Here is a 14,150-nt window from a genome sequence, read left to right on the forward strand (position 1 = left end):
TCATGGTCCTTCAGAGCTAGACAGAATGGCCAATGTAGGCAATAATAAAATCAGTATTTTATTACCCACTTAGCTCACATTCCCAGCATATACAAAAGGGAGTGGGTGTGATGAAGGTACAGATCTGATTTCCTTCCTGAAGACACCCTATCCAGCCAATCCCTGCTGTCCTGTCTCCCCTGACTGACTCTCACCCACCCAAGCCCTGCCCTTGCAGCAATGGAACCTAACTCGGTGGGTCAGAGAGATACATCACCTCCCTGGTAGTGTTAGAGCTATGACAGTGCCCTCAGTGCTGGTGAGTTGTAGGAACAATTTATATAGAACTTTGAATCCTTAGATCTCTAAGAGCTCTGCAATGTGAGGAAGTGCCTTAAAGGGGAAAATAGGAACTCACCTGTGCTTTTTTGCAGATTTTTCCCTTTCAAAATTGTGGGAAATATGGGAAGTGCACTGAAATCAATATACCTGTTGCCATTGAGAAAGTGAACTAATATCATTACAAATTAGACACTCATCATGTGTTTTCTCTGGTTTTCTTGCTAGCTGCTTTAAACAGGAAACAGGAACCAGAGACTCAGCATGCCACAGTCTCAGGGAAGAAGAAACTTTGCTCAGGTATTTTCTCTGACAGTCCTTTCTTCTTTCTTTATTAAAAACATTATAAAGAATTAGCCAATATGAGACAAGTTAAAAATATTCACCAGCTGTTCCCTAGTTGCTGAGGAGTTAAGTGCCCAGATTACTTCTTACCCTGTGAGAGCTCTAGCCACTGAGCTATGGGGTATTCTGGTGTGGGTTTCCCTCCATCTCTCCTGCTGAAACTGTTTTCCTGTGAGTATTCATGTATTTATATACAGAACCAGGGATTAGAAGCTGAGTCTCCCATCTCGCAGGTGAGTGCCCTAATTACTAGACAATAGAGTTATTTTCTTTTTGACCCAAGGACAATAAATTATTGTATACAAAGTGAAACAGCTTTGCTAAGAGAGACAGAGACCCACACCCGAATACCCCATGGCCCAGGGTACTCACCTGAGAGGTGGGAGACCTAGATTCAAGTCCCTGCTCTGACTCAGACAGATTTAGGAGTGGACCCCGCGTGCCTACATCCTGGGTGAGTACTCTGTCCACTGGGCTATTGGTACAAGGAGGGGGGCCACCATCAGTTCCTCTAGCTGTGTTTTGGGGTGGAAGAGTCCAGCCCAGTAGCCACACTCCAAGGCTACCTCTGAGCAGAACTACTGGATCAGGCCTCTGCAGATGAGCTAGGCATGGGGGATGCCTAATTTGAGAACACATTGGGGCTTACACATGAGATAGGTATCAGGACTTAGGCAGCTCCTCCTTTCCCCCCCTTTTAAAGATGGGCACTACATTAGTCCTTCTCCAATCTTCTGGGACCTTTCCTTATCATCCATTTGTGAGCAAATATTTTTGCCAAATTATTATTGAGGGACTCTTAGGATCACAGTTACCCTTTAAAAAGCAGATGATGGAGCAGATGATATGGGAGTTGATTCATAAAGAATTAAAAGGGGGTAATGTAATTAACACAAATCGACATGGGTTTATGGAAAATAGATCCTGTCAAAGTAGCTTGATATCATTTTTTTGATGCAATTGCATGTTTGGTTGATAAATGTAATAGTGCTGGCATAATAAACCTCTGTAAGGCATTTGACTTGGTACCACATGATATTTTGATTAAAAAACTAAAACATAAAATTAACAAGGTACATATTAAATGGATTAAAAACAGGCTGATAGGTCTCAAAATGTAATCGTGAGTGGGTAATCAGCATTGAGTGGATGTATTTCCAACAAGATACCACAGGGATCAGTTCTTGGGCCCAGGCTATTTAATATTTTATTAATGAACTAGAAAAAAACATAAAATCATCACTGATAAAGTTTGCAGATGACAAAAATTGGGGACTGGTAAATAATGACAAGGACAGGTCACTGATTCAGAGCAATCTGGGTTGCTTGGGAAACTGGGCACAAGCAAACAATATGTGTTTTAATACGGCAAAATGTAAAGTGTAGATCTAGGAACAAAGAATGTAGGCCGTAATTACAGGATGGGAAGACTCTATCCAGGGAAGTAGTGACCCTGAAAAAGACTTGTGAGTCATGGCGGATAATCACGTGAATACGAATTCCCAGTGTGAAGCTGTGGTCAAAATGGGTAATATGATCCTGGGATGCACGGAATATTGAGTAGGAGTACAGAGATTAATTTACCTCTGTATTCGGCACTGGGGTGGCTGCTGCTGGAACCCTGTGTCCAGTTCTGGTGCCCACAATTTGAGAAGGATGTTGATAAATTGGAGAGGGGCCAGAGAAGAGTCACAAGAACGATTAAAGGATTAAAAACATGCCTTTCAGTGATAGACTCAAGGAGCTCAATCTCTTTAGTTTAACAAAGAGAAGGTTAAGGGGTGACTGGATTACAGTTTATAAATACCTATTGGGTGGGGGAACAAATATTTAATAATGGACTCGTCAGTCTATCAGAGAAAGATATAACATGAACCAATGGCTGGAAGTTGAAGCTACACCAGCGGTTCTCAACCCGCAGCCTGCATGTGGCCCTATTAGCACACAGCTGCGAACCAGCTCAATTGTGTGCTAAAGGCTGGCCCACATGCCGGGGTCCCAGGTTCCTGACTGCCCAGCATGGAGGGGTCTGGGCTGCCCCGTCACCCAGTGCAGCAGGGGCAGGGGTGGGGCTCCCGGCCGGCCCAGTGGGATCAGGGGCCTGGGGCAGCTGACTCTTCCATTTGATTGTTTATACTTTATTAACTTCTATCCTCTCCTCTTTACTAGGATATAGTAATAGATCCTCCCCTATGGGATATCTCTGTCCAAACTGGGTGCTCCCCCGCACCTGCCGGCTTTCCCCCACGCCTCAGTTTAAAAACTCCCCTACGACGTTTTAAGTTTTACATGCCAGCAATCTGGTTCCATTTTGATTTAGGTGGAGCCCATCCTTCCTGTATAGGCTCCTCCTTTCCCAAAAGGTTCCCCGGTTCATAATAAACCTAAACTCCTCCTCCCTACACCATCGTCTCACCCACGCATTGAGAGCCTGCAATTCTGCCTGTCTAACTGGCCTTGTGTGTGGAACTGGAAGCATATCAAAGAATGCTACCATGGAGGTCCTGGACTTTAATCTCTTCCTTAGCAGCCTAATTTGGCCTCCAGATCCTCTCTCCTACCTCTCCTTATGTGTACCACAATCACCAACTCCTCTCCCTGAGATGAAGACTATGACAATGTTAATAGAATAGCAGATACAGAGACCAAAATTAGAAAATCGCTAATTCAAATAGAGGAAGGGGGAACTTGCCTGTCTGCAATTTCTGGAGTGTTTAAACACTATGTTTCCAGGCACAATTCAAGATTTACAACACCCTAAATGTGGTAGGTGGTTGTTTTTTTCTGTTTGGGTTTTTTTTGTCTTTCAAGAGGAAAAAATGTAATAGCTGCAACACTGAGCAAGGACACCTTTCCAAACAGATACATGTTTAATGGTAAAACGTATGTTAATGCAAAGTTATGGCTGAGAATGTAAATGCACGACAACAATACAATTAAAACATAGAGTTCCCAGACAGTTATCCTTTGGCTTCTTTGCTCAGATGTAAAATGGTGAGATAGTGGCACACTCTATAGCACCTTTATGACAGACATTTGCCAGTAGAACAGAAGTAGACACAAAAAGATCTGCAGATGATTAAAACTGGTGTAGCTCCATTGACTGCAGTGGTCTTTGGATGAGGGCCTTTACATATGAGGGATCTCCTGCAGCCCTGTAGAATCTGTGAGGTGAGTCAGTATCATTATTTCCCATATAATAGGGAAGGAGACTGAGGCATGGGGAGTGGTAGTAATATGCCCAAGATTAAAAAGCTAGTCAGTAGGATAGCCAGGGGGGGTAAAACATAGAAGTCCTAACCCTCAGAGCCCTGTTCTAAGCACTAGACCACGCTCCCCTCCTAATGATGGGAATTGATCCCAGGAATCTTGGTTCCCAACCCCCCATGCTCCGACCACTAGACCATTCTCCAGATGTTCAGGGTGGTGAAGAAAGGGTATTGGTGCTTTGAGAGTGGCTGGGATGGGACAGGAGAAGTTGGGCATACATAATCTGTGACTGCTCACTGTGCAATTCCACTGAGCTGGTTATGGCATCAGTGTGCCCCCTCCCCCCCCCAGTCCCTTCTGCACCAGCCTGACTTCTCTCAGGATTGGCTGGTTAATGCAGATGTCAGAGGTCAGCCTAGCCATGGCAAACAAGGCGACAGATGACTATGGCAGTAGATTCTGCCTAGGATGGCAGGGGCAGCCAGGCCAGACCCGAGTGGTGCTGTGACCCTGCATGCCAGTTTGCAATGCCACTCACTCAGATTTGGCCTGGCTGCCCCATGTCACGATGCTGAGGAGGCCAGGCCAAACCTGACTGCTTGGCACTGTGATCTCACACTTGGTCCCCAAACTTCTACCATAACCACTGAACCATCAGAAGGCTCAATGTGCCCCTCCGCCCCAGAAAGGCAAACACAGCTCCCAGGGGATTAAGCCCCCCTCCAGTTGAGATCTTCTCTTCTAGGAGGACAGAGGGGAGTGGCACACTGAAGTTTTGCCTAGGGCAGCAGATTGTTTTGAGCAGCCTCTGGCAGAGTGGGCATTAGAGCTGAGCCAGCCAAGAGTTCAAACCAAACCTTTTCTGAATTTTCCAGGTCAAAACAAAAACCAAAATGACAAAACATGTAATTTGACCCAAAACAAAGTGTTTTTTTTTAATTTTGCATAATTTTTCAGGTGTTTTACACACATTAAAGCATTAGCTAAATTTCAAAACAAATCCCCTTTTTGAAACAAAAAGTCTAAATATGTTGTTTTGACATTTCTGACCATTTTTTGGTCCAAAACAATGTGCAAAATTCTACCCAAATTCACAAATAGCTTCAGTGCCCTGAAAATGCATTTTTCGGCATACTTACTATTCATCTGCTGTAGTTGTTATATGTGCCGTGGCTTCAGTCTTATAGAGAAGAGTGGAAGATGATGGCCATTTTGGAAGGGGGACATTCTTTCTGACAGAGAAACTTTCAAATATGAAAAACAATGACCACTAATCCCAAATATCTTTTTCAAAGCTGGTACTTGCACCAGAACTGCACAACAGGTGGACCATGATGGAAGGGGGAACTACGGTGAATGTATGTGCAGGCTAATGTATGGAGGTGTTGAGTGAGGAGGAATTTTGGGGGGAGTGTGTGCACAAGTTAAGGTAGGTGCCAGAGATAGGGGGAATTTTGATGTGTGTTCACAGGGGAAGGCAAGAAGGTACAAGGGGTAGGGGAATTTGGAGGGCAGGAAGAAGGGATAAACTGTGGTGTGCAGTCTGGCTCTCTCACATTTAATTTCCTTTGTTTTTTTTTTTAATAATTTCACAGCATCCCTATATACCACAGCCCATCTCTCCCCTTCCAGTGGCTCTGGTCCTTTGGCAATGATTATCCCAGCCACAGAATATCCTGGCTGCTTGTTGATCTTTTTCCAAACTGTTCATTTGGATGATTTTTCTTTTATTTATTTTTTCAGTTTTATTAAAAACAATTCAAAATGGTAAAAAATGCTGGCTATCTAAACACAGCATTTTATTTCAAGTGGAACAAAACATTTTGTTTGACCTGAGACAATCTTTCCTAACTTTAGATTCACCAAACTCACTGACAAATGTCATTTGCAGTTCTACCTACAATGATTTTCCCCCCAATATTTCTCAGTTGCCAGTGAACCAAAAAAATCCGTTAATCACACAGCTCTAGTGCCGGGTTCTACCAGGGCCTTGGAGACTAAAAACTCCCCTAGGAGGATGCTCTTTAAAATACACTAAAACAGAGAGTTCCCTCTCTGGGAAACCCCAGTCCCCCAAGCCCACCTCACCTCAGTGACCCACTGCCAGTCTGAATTTGTATAGAGAAGCTGTGACGGGTTGGATCACAGAAACCCCCTTGGAGACTGCCACCCGATGTGCAAAGACTACCCCTGCTTCTGTTTTCCCTGCCAGCTCAGGACTCCAGCACCCTGTCTTGCTGAGCCAGACACTCCTGTCTGGCTCCAGACACAGATCCAGGGTCTGAATCACTTGTCCCAAAGCTGCAAGTTTACCTGAAAACAGCTCGCAGTAGCGTGCTTGTCTTTAGCACTCAGATGCCCAACTCCCAATGGGGTCTAAACCCAGATAAATCCGTTTTACCCTGCATAAAGTTTATGCAGGGCAAACTCATAAATTGTTCGCCCTCTATAACACTGATAGAGAGATATGCACAGTTGTTTGCTCCCCCAGGTATTAATACATACTCTGAGTGAATTACTAAATAGAAAGTGATTTTATTAAATACAGACAGTAGGATTTAAGTGGTTCAAAGTAGTAACAGACAGAACAAAGTAAGTCACCAAGCAAAATAAAATAAAATGCGCAAATCTATGCCTAATCAAACTAAATACAGATAATCTCACCCTCAGAGATGTTTCAGTAAGTTTTTCTCAGACTGGACACCTTCCAGGCCTGGGCACAATTCTTTCCCCTGGTACAGCTCTTGTTGCAGCTCAGGTGGTAGCTAGGGGATTCTTCATGATGGCTTCTCCCTTTCTCTCTTCTCTTCCCCCCCTTTATATATCTTTTGCATAAGGCGGGAACTCTTTGTCTCTCTGGGTTTCCACCCCCCCCCCCTCACTGGAAAAGCACCAGGTTAAAGATGGATTCCAGTTCAGGTGACATGATCACATGTCACTGCAAGACTTCATTACTCACTTGCCAGCACACACATATACAGGAAGACTCACAGGTAAATACAGCCATCTGCAGACAATGGGAGTCATCAAGATTCCAAACCATCATTAATGGTCCACACTTTACACAATTACAATAGGCCCTCAGAGTTACATTTTATATTTCTAGTTTTAGATACAAGAGTGGTACATTTATACAAATCAGATAATCACACTCAGTAGATTATAAGCTTTGTAATGATACCTTACAAGAGACCTTTTGCGTGAGGCATATCCCAGTTACTTACATTCACTTATTACCATATTTTCTCTAAAACTATCTCAGTTACATTATATTGACTTATTATCAAGTTTTTATAAAACCATATAGACTGCACAACGTCACACCCTCCTCCTGAACTTACTGCCAGAGACTTGGACACTGACCATGGCGGAGGCAGTATACCTAAAATTCGTTTTTGGGCTCCCCTATGGGGCAGACACTCCTGTGTCCCCCAAAAGGGAAAGAGACCCTGACCCAACTGTAGGCTCACAGCTTCCAGCTATGAGGGACCTTTCGCTGGCCAGCAAAATCCCCCCCCTTTCACTCAGGTTGGGTTTGCTTCCAGCTAGAGTCCTTGGGGTTTGTTCCCACCGCAGCAGTCACCAGGACCCCAACTTCCAGCTCCAGGATACATGTCTCTGTGCACCTCTTCCACTCCATTACAGCCAGGTCATGCTTCTGGGTCTTAATTGCTTTGTCTCTTAAGTCCAGGCTGGTGGGCAGCCTTTTCTTTTTCCAGGTCAGGCTTTCCCCAGGCAAATTGTACATCAATTTCCATTTGTCTTCCCTTGAGACCATCACTTGATGAGCTGGGATATCACAGAGAACACCCTCCTGCCAGAACAGGCACCCCTCCACTCCTGTCTTGCTAAATTAGACACCCCAGTCAGCTTCAGCACAGACAGAGGTTGGGCCACACCCATCTGCAGTTCACTGAAACTGAGATGCACTCAGCTCAGGGGCTTCTTAGTTAACAGAGACATTCCCTGCGCCCATTGTTCAGTCTTTCTGGGCAATTTGCAACTTGTGTAGTTTTAACTTCTTTTGATCTTCATTCTTACTTATTTTGCTTCCTTTTCTGTCCCTACTTCCCTTTCCCGAAATAAGCAAACAGAAAATAACAAACCAGTAACCACTTTGTCTGTTCTCCAGCCACCACACTTAAAACTCACTTAAAATCACTACCAGTATCTCAAAGCAATCAACTGTGCACAGATCCTGCTCGACTACGCCACTGTGACGGGTTGGATCACAGAAACCCCCTTGGGAGCTGCCACCCGATGTGCAAAGACTACCCCTGCTTCTGTTTTCCCTGCCAGCTCAGGACTCCAGCACCCTGTCTTGCTGAGCCAGCCACTCCTGTTTGGCTCCAGACACAGACCCAGGGTCTGAATCACTTGTCCCAAAGCTGCAAGTTTACCTGAAAACAGCTCACAATAGTGTGCTTGTCTTTAGCACTCAGATGCCCAACTCCCAATGGGGTCTAAACCCAGATAAATCCGTTTTACCCTGCATAAAGTTTATGCAGGGCAAACTCATAAATTGTTCGCCCTCTATAACACTGATAGAGAGATATGCACAGTTGTTTGCTCCCCCAGGTATTAATACATACTCTGAGTGAATTACTAAATAGAAAGTGATTTTATTAAATACAGACAGTAGGATTTAAGTGGTTCAAAGTAGTAACAGACAGAACAAAGTAAGTCACCAAGCAAAATAAAATAAAATGCGCAAATCTATGCCTAATCAAACTAAATACAGATAATCTCACCCTCAGAGATGTTTCAGTAAGTTTTTCTCAGACTGGACACCTTCCAGGCCTGGGCACAATTCTTTCCCCTGGTACAGCTCTTGTTGCAGCTCAGGTGGTAGCTAGGGGATTCTTCATGATGGCTTCTCCCTTTCTCTCTTCTCTTCCCCCCCTTTATATATCTTTTGCATAAGGCGGGAACTCTTTGTCTCTCTGGGTTTCCACCCCCCCCCCCCTCACTGGAAAAGCACCAGGTTAAAGATGGATTCCAGTTCAGGTGACATGATCACAAGTCACTGCAAGACTTCATTACTCACTTGCCAGCACACACATATACAGGAAGACTCACAGGTAAATACAGCCATCTGCAGACAATGGGAGTCATCAAGATTCCAAACCATCATTAATGGTCCACACTTTACACAATTACAATAGGCCCTCAGAGTTACATTTTATATTTCTAGTTTTAGATACAAGAGTGGTACATTTATACAAATCAGATGATCACACTCAGTAGATTATAAGCTTTGTAATGATACCTTACAAGAGACCTTTTGCGTGAGGCATATCCCAGTTACTTACATTCACTTATTACCGTATTTTCTCTAAAACTATCTCAGTTACATTATATTGACTTATTATCAAGTTTTTATAAAACCATATAGACTGCACGGATGATTTTTCTTTTATTTATTTTTTCAGTTTTATTAAAAACAATTCAAAATGGTAAAAAATGCTGGATATCTAAACACAACATTTTATTTCAAGTGGAACAAAACATTTTGTTTGACCTAAGACAATCTTTTTTAACTTTAGATTCACCAAACTCACTGACAAATGTCATTTTCAGTTCTACCTACAATGATTTCCCCCCAATATTTCTCAGTTGCCAGTGAACCAAAAAAATCCATTAATCACACAGCTCTAGTGCCAGGTTCTACCAGGGCCTTGGAGACTAAAAACTCCCCTAGGAGGATGCTCTTTAAAATACACTAAAACAGAGAGTTCCCTCTCTGGGAAACCCTAGTCCCCCAAGCCCACCTCACCTCAGTGACCCACTGCCAGTCTGAATTTGTATAGAGAAGCCTCCCCCTGCCACCTCCCCATGCCATTGGGAGTGGCCATTTCAGAGTGTTCTAATGGTCAATTACTGTCAGTTTGCCCCTGAAGATTGGTCCGGCAAGGGGATTGGTCCAGCTGTCTCTTCCTACACCTATGCAGTCCTAGTACCTCCTTGAGGCCCTGTACCAGGCCCTCAGTCTGAGAGTTTGCCATGCTGGAGCTCCCCAGCTCCTTCTGCCCTTCCCAGCAGAGAAAGGTCTAACCCGATCCAATGGCTGGGGGAATCTGCCACCTCCCCTCAAGAATGGGTATTCAATTCTGTTCCTCTCTCTCCTGCCCACCCTCCCCTCCGCTTTCCCTCTTGAGGGACACTTCTCACAAGCACCTTCTATGAGAAGAAATAAACCACCTTCTGTGACTGGGAGCCATGAAAGTGGTCCCATTCCAGCACAGTGGGAAAGGCTTTTATTCCCACTATTTTCTAATCCAAATGGAATCCGGTGGGTGAAGGTCTATTCTAGACTTGCGGAACCTCAACAAGTTTGTCAAACTACAGCGGTTCAAGATGGTCACACTATCAACAACAATCCCAGCAATGCAACAGGGGGATTGGTTCTCGGCCCTCGACCTCCAAGATGCATACTTCCATATTAGCATACACCCTTCCCACAGGAGGTTCCTCAGATTTCTTCTGGGGTCCAACCATTATCAATACAAGGTACTACCCTTTGGTCTCTCTACAGCACACATGGCAGTGGTGGCAGCACACCTCCGCAAACAAGGGATTATAATATTCCCATACCTAGACTACTGCCTCATCAAGGCCCCGTCCACAGTCGACACGCTCGAAACCATAAGAAAAACAATGGATTTTTTCTGAGACTCTGCCTCCAGATAAACATACAAAAAACAACACTGACTCCAGCATAACAAGTGGAGTTTATTGGAGCCAAACTAGTTCAAAGAGAGGCCAGAGCCTTCCTTCCAGCTCACAGATTTTTCCGCAATAATCACTCATCTCCACTATGAAGACTAGCCCATAGATCTCTGCCAGAACTTGTCTACAGTTGCTTGGTCATATAGCAGTGACCATGTTCGTGAGAAAACATGCCAGATTACATACGTGCCACTTCCAGGAATGGCTACGCACAGTGTATGTACCCCACAGACACAGCCTCAGTAAACTTCCCTTGCTACCACTCACAGTCAAGGACACATTAGATTGGTGGACACAATCCCAGAATGTCTGCATGGGAGTTCTCTTCCTCCAACCACCACCATACTTGATACTGAAGATCAGCACCTCCCTACTCAGTTGGGGAGCGCATCTACAGACCCACACAGTACTGGGCAAGTGGTCCCCGTCGGAATCCACATTGCACATCAACCTCCTAGAATTCCATGCAGTCCTCAATGCATGCCTACAAATTATACCAATAATCAGACAAAAGGCTATAAGAGTAATCACAGACAACACTGCCTGCGTGTTTCATATCAACAGACAGGACAGAGTGAGGTCTTAATCCCTGCATACAGAAGCGCTAAAATTGTGGAATTGGTGCATCCAACATAGCATCAATATCTCTGCCGCAAACCTACCTGGACACCAGAACATCATGGCAGAGTCACTGAGGAGGAGGTTCTGACAAGAACACAAGTGGGAGACAGACACAAGACCCCTACAACACATATTTGGCCACTGGGGATTTCTGGTCATAGATCTGTTTGCCACACTCAAAAATTCCAAATGCCCACAAATCTGCTCAAGAACAGGTCTGGGTCACCAATCTCTGGGGGACGCCCTCCCCATTACATGGGATACACCTCTCCTCTATGCCTTTCCACCCTTCCCCTACTACTCAAAGTGCTTCACAAGGTACAAGTGGAATGAGCCAGAGTCATTCTCATAGCCCCAACATGGCCACGACATGTATGGTATCCTTACCTCTTATACATGGCAGTCTGTCCACCAATCACCCTGCAGTTGACTCCACACCACCTCTCACAGGATGCAGGTCAAATTCTCCATCCAAATCTAAAATAACTCCATCTGGAGGTATGTCTCCTTCATGGTTCCAGGATCTGTTCAGAAAACGTAAAGAGAATCTTATAAATAGCAGTCGTTTGACAACATGCTACACTTACCTACATCAATGGAAAAGATTCTGGACTTGGTGCGACACCAAACATGTCTCAGCAATTAGCACTATTTTACCACTTATCCTGGATTACATCCTAGAGCTAAAAAGATCAGGGTTCCCCACAAGCTCCGTTCGCGTATATCTGGCTGCCATTACTGCATTCCACTCCAAGATAGAAGATCATTTGCTATTTACCCACCCAATGACAAACAGATTCCTTAAGGGCCTTCAAAACTTTACCCTGAAGTATGAGACCCCACCCCACCTTGGGATTTCAGTCTAGTTTTACGCTGTTTTATCAGCCCTCAGTTTGAACCTATGGTGACCTGCTCCTACATGCATCTATCCATGAAAATGGTTTTCTCACAGCCATCATATCCACCTGATGGGTAGGAAAATAGGTGTCCTCTTGGCGTAACCCTGTACACAATCTTTTACAAAGATAAGGTGACGTTATGATCATACCCAAAGTTCTTACCCATGGTACCATCTTTTTTCCATCTAAATCAACCTATCCACCTTCTCTCCTTCTCCCCTAAACCACATGGCAACCAGCATGAGCCCACACTGCACACCTCCGATGTCAGACAATCACTAGCCTTTTACCTTGACAGAGCCAAATCATTCAGACATTTTCCACATTTATTCCTCTCTATTGCTGATAGATCAAAGGGATCGGCCATATCCAAACAATGTGTTTCAAAATGGATCTTGGAGTGTATCCACCTTTGCTACTGACAGCACAAACTTCAGTCCCCACCTGGAACTTGGATGCATTTACTTACTGTCCACCTCGATAGCTTTTCTAAATAACGTGCTGATTACAGGCATTTGCAAGGTGGACACCTGGGTGTCCACAGACACCTTCAGTCAACACCACGCTATCACCCACAACGTGGCATCAGATGCCCTACTAGGATGCACTGTCCGATCCTTCTTAATAAATGTTATTCTGAACCCCCACCCCTCTGAAGCCCCAGCTCCACCACCTGCCCTTCTCCCCTCTGCTTTGGAATTCAAACATGGACTCTAAGCTAGAGAAGGAACTGAGGGCAGTTGGACTGCACAGCGCTATATAGCAGTCACTCACAGCGTGAGACGGGGTGGAGCACATGTGTGGCCCAAGGGGCACTGCTACCGAAGATCTCAGATCCCAGGCGCAGGGCATTACCGCACCTATAGTGGTTCACCTACAGGGACACACATCTCGAAGAAACTCAGTTACCGCGTAAGGTGAGTAATCCTTTCATCAGAAGAGTTAGGGACAGATTCTGATTCCTTTCCTCACAGGAAGTAATGCGTTTCTCCTCACATGGTCCCACTGATTTCAATGAAACTGTGAGCAGAGAGTAGGGTGACCAGACCACAGGGATGAAATATCGGGACGCGGTGGGAGGGGCGGAGCAAAAAAAAAATGGCGGCGGAGCCAAAAAAAAAAAAAAAAAGCAGTTTCGCAGGGGCGGGGGGGGGCATTAGCAGGCCCCAGCCGCGCCGGGCGCACGTGCTGCCCACCCCAGGGCAAAAGCTGGCCCCGATGCAGAAGGGGCTAGGGATAAAGAGGGCAGGGGGGGGGACAAGAAACAAAGTCCGGGGCTGGCCACGGCGCGGGCGTGCAAGGGGCCAGGGCTGGCACAGCCGAGCCACAGCAGCGGCCGGTCACCTGTGGGGCTCCAGGCTGGGCAACGGGCAGGAGCCAGGGCTTTTCCCAGCCCTGCAGAGCCTCCTGCCCCCCAGCCTGCCGTGGGCACATGCAGCGCGTCCCGCCGCCGGCAGGGAGCCCCACGCCTCTCCCGCTCGGCTGCGCTCCAGCGGCTCCTTCCAGGCGGGGCGAGCCGCTGGAGCGCAGCCAAGCAAGAGAGGCGCGGGGCTCCCTGGCAGCAGCGGGGAAGTTTATGGGGACCCCGGCTGGCCCCTCGCCCCTGTCCGCCAGCCTCCCTGCCTGGGACAAGTCTCGCCCCCGCAGCCTCTCTTCGCCGCGTGTCTCCGGCGGCCCACGCTGCCCACCCGGGCCAGAGCCAGCCCCGGCTGCTGCCTCCACAGCAGCGGCCGGTCTCCTGAGGGGCTCCCCGGGGCTCCAGGCTGGGCAACGGGCAGGAGCCAGGGCTTTTCCCAGCCCTGCAGAGCCTCCCGCTCCCCAGCCCGCCGTGGGCACATGCGGCGCGTCCCGCCGCCGGCATGGGAGCCCCGCGCCTCTCCCACTCGGCTGCGCTCCAGTGGCTCCTTCCCGGCGGGGCCGCGGCAACTTTCCCTTCCCCTCCCAGGCTCCTGGTAGTTGCCCGACCCTCCTCCTAACCTCCTCCCTCCATTGAGAGATCCAATGGGGGAAGGAGGGAGCGGAGTCGGG

At 46.5% G+C, this 14,150-nt stretch overlaps 1 pseudogene; it reads left to right on the forward strand.

The window, feature by feature from the left end:
- The window catches only part of LOC101931383 (interferon-induced very large GTPase 1-like), a 54,829-nt pseudogene that overhangs the window by 27,712 nt on the left and 12,967 nt on the right, over positions 1-14,150 (forward strand).

Source organism: Chrysemys picta, chromosome 4 (assembly GCF_011386835.1).
Source record: "Chrysemys picta bellii isolate R12L10 chromosome 4, ASM1138683v2, whole genome shotgun sequence".
NCBI classification, from domain to species: domain Eukaryota; kingdom Metazoa; phylum Chordata; order Testudines; family Emydidae; genus Chrysemys; species Chrysemys picta.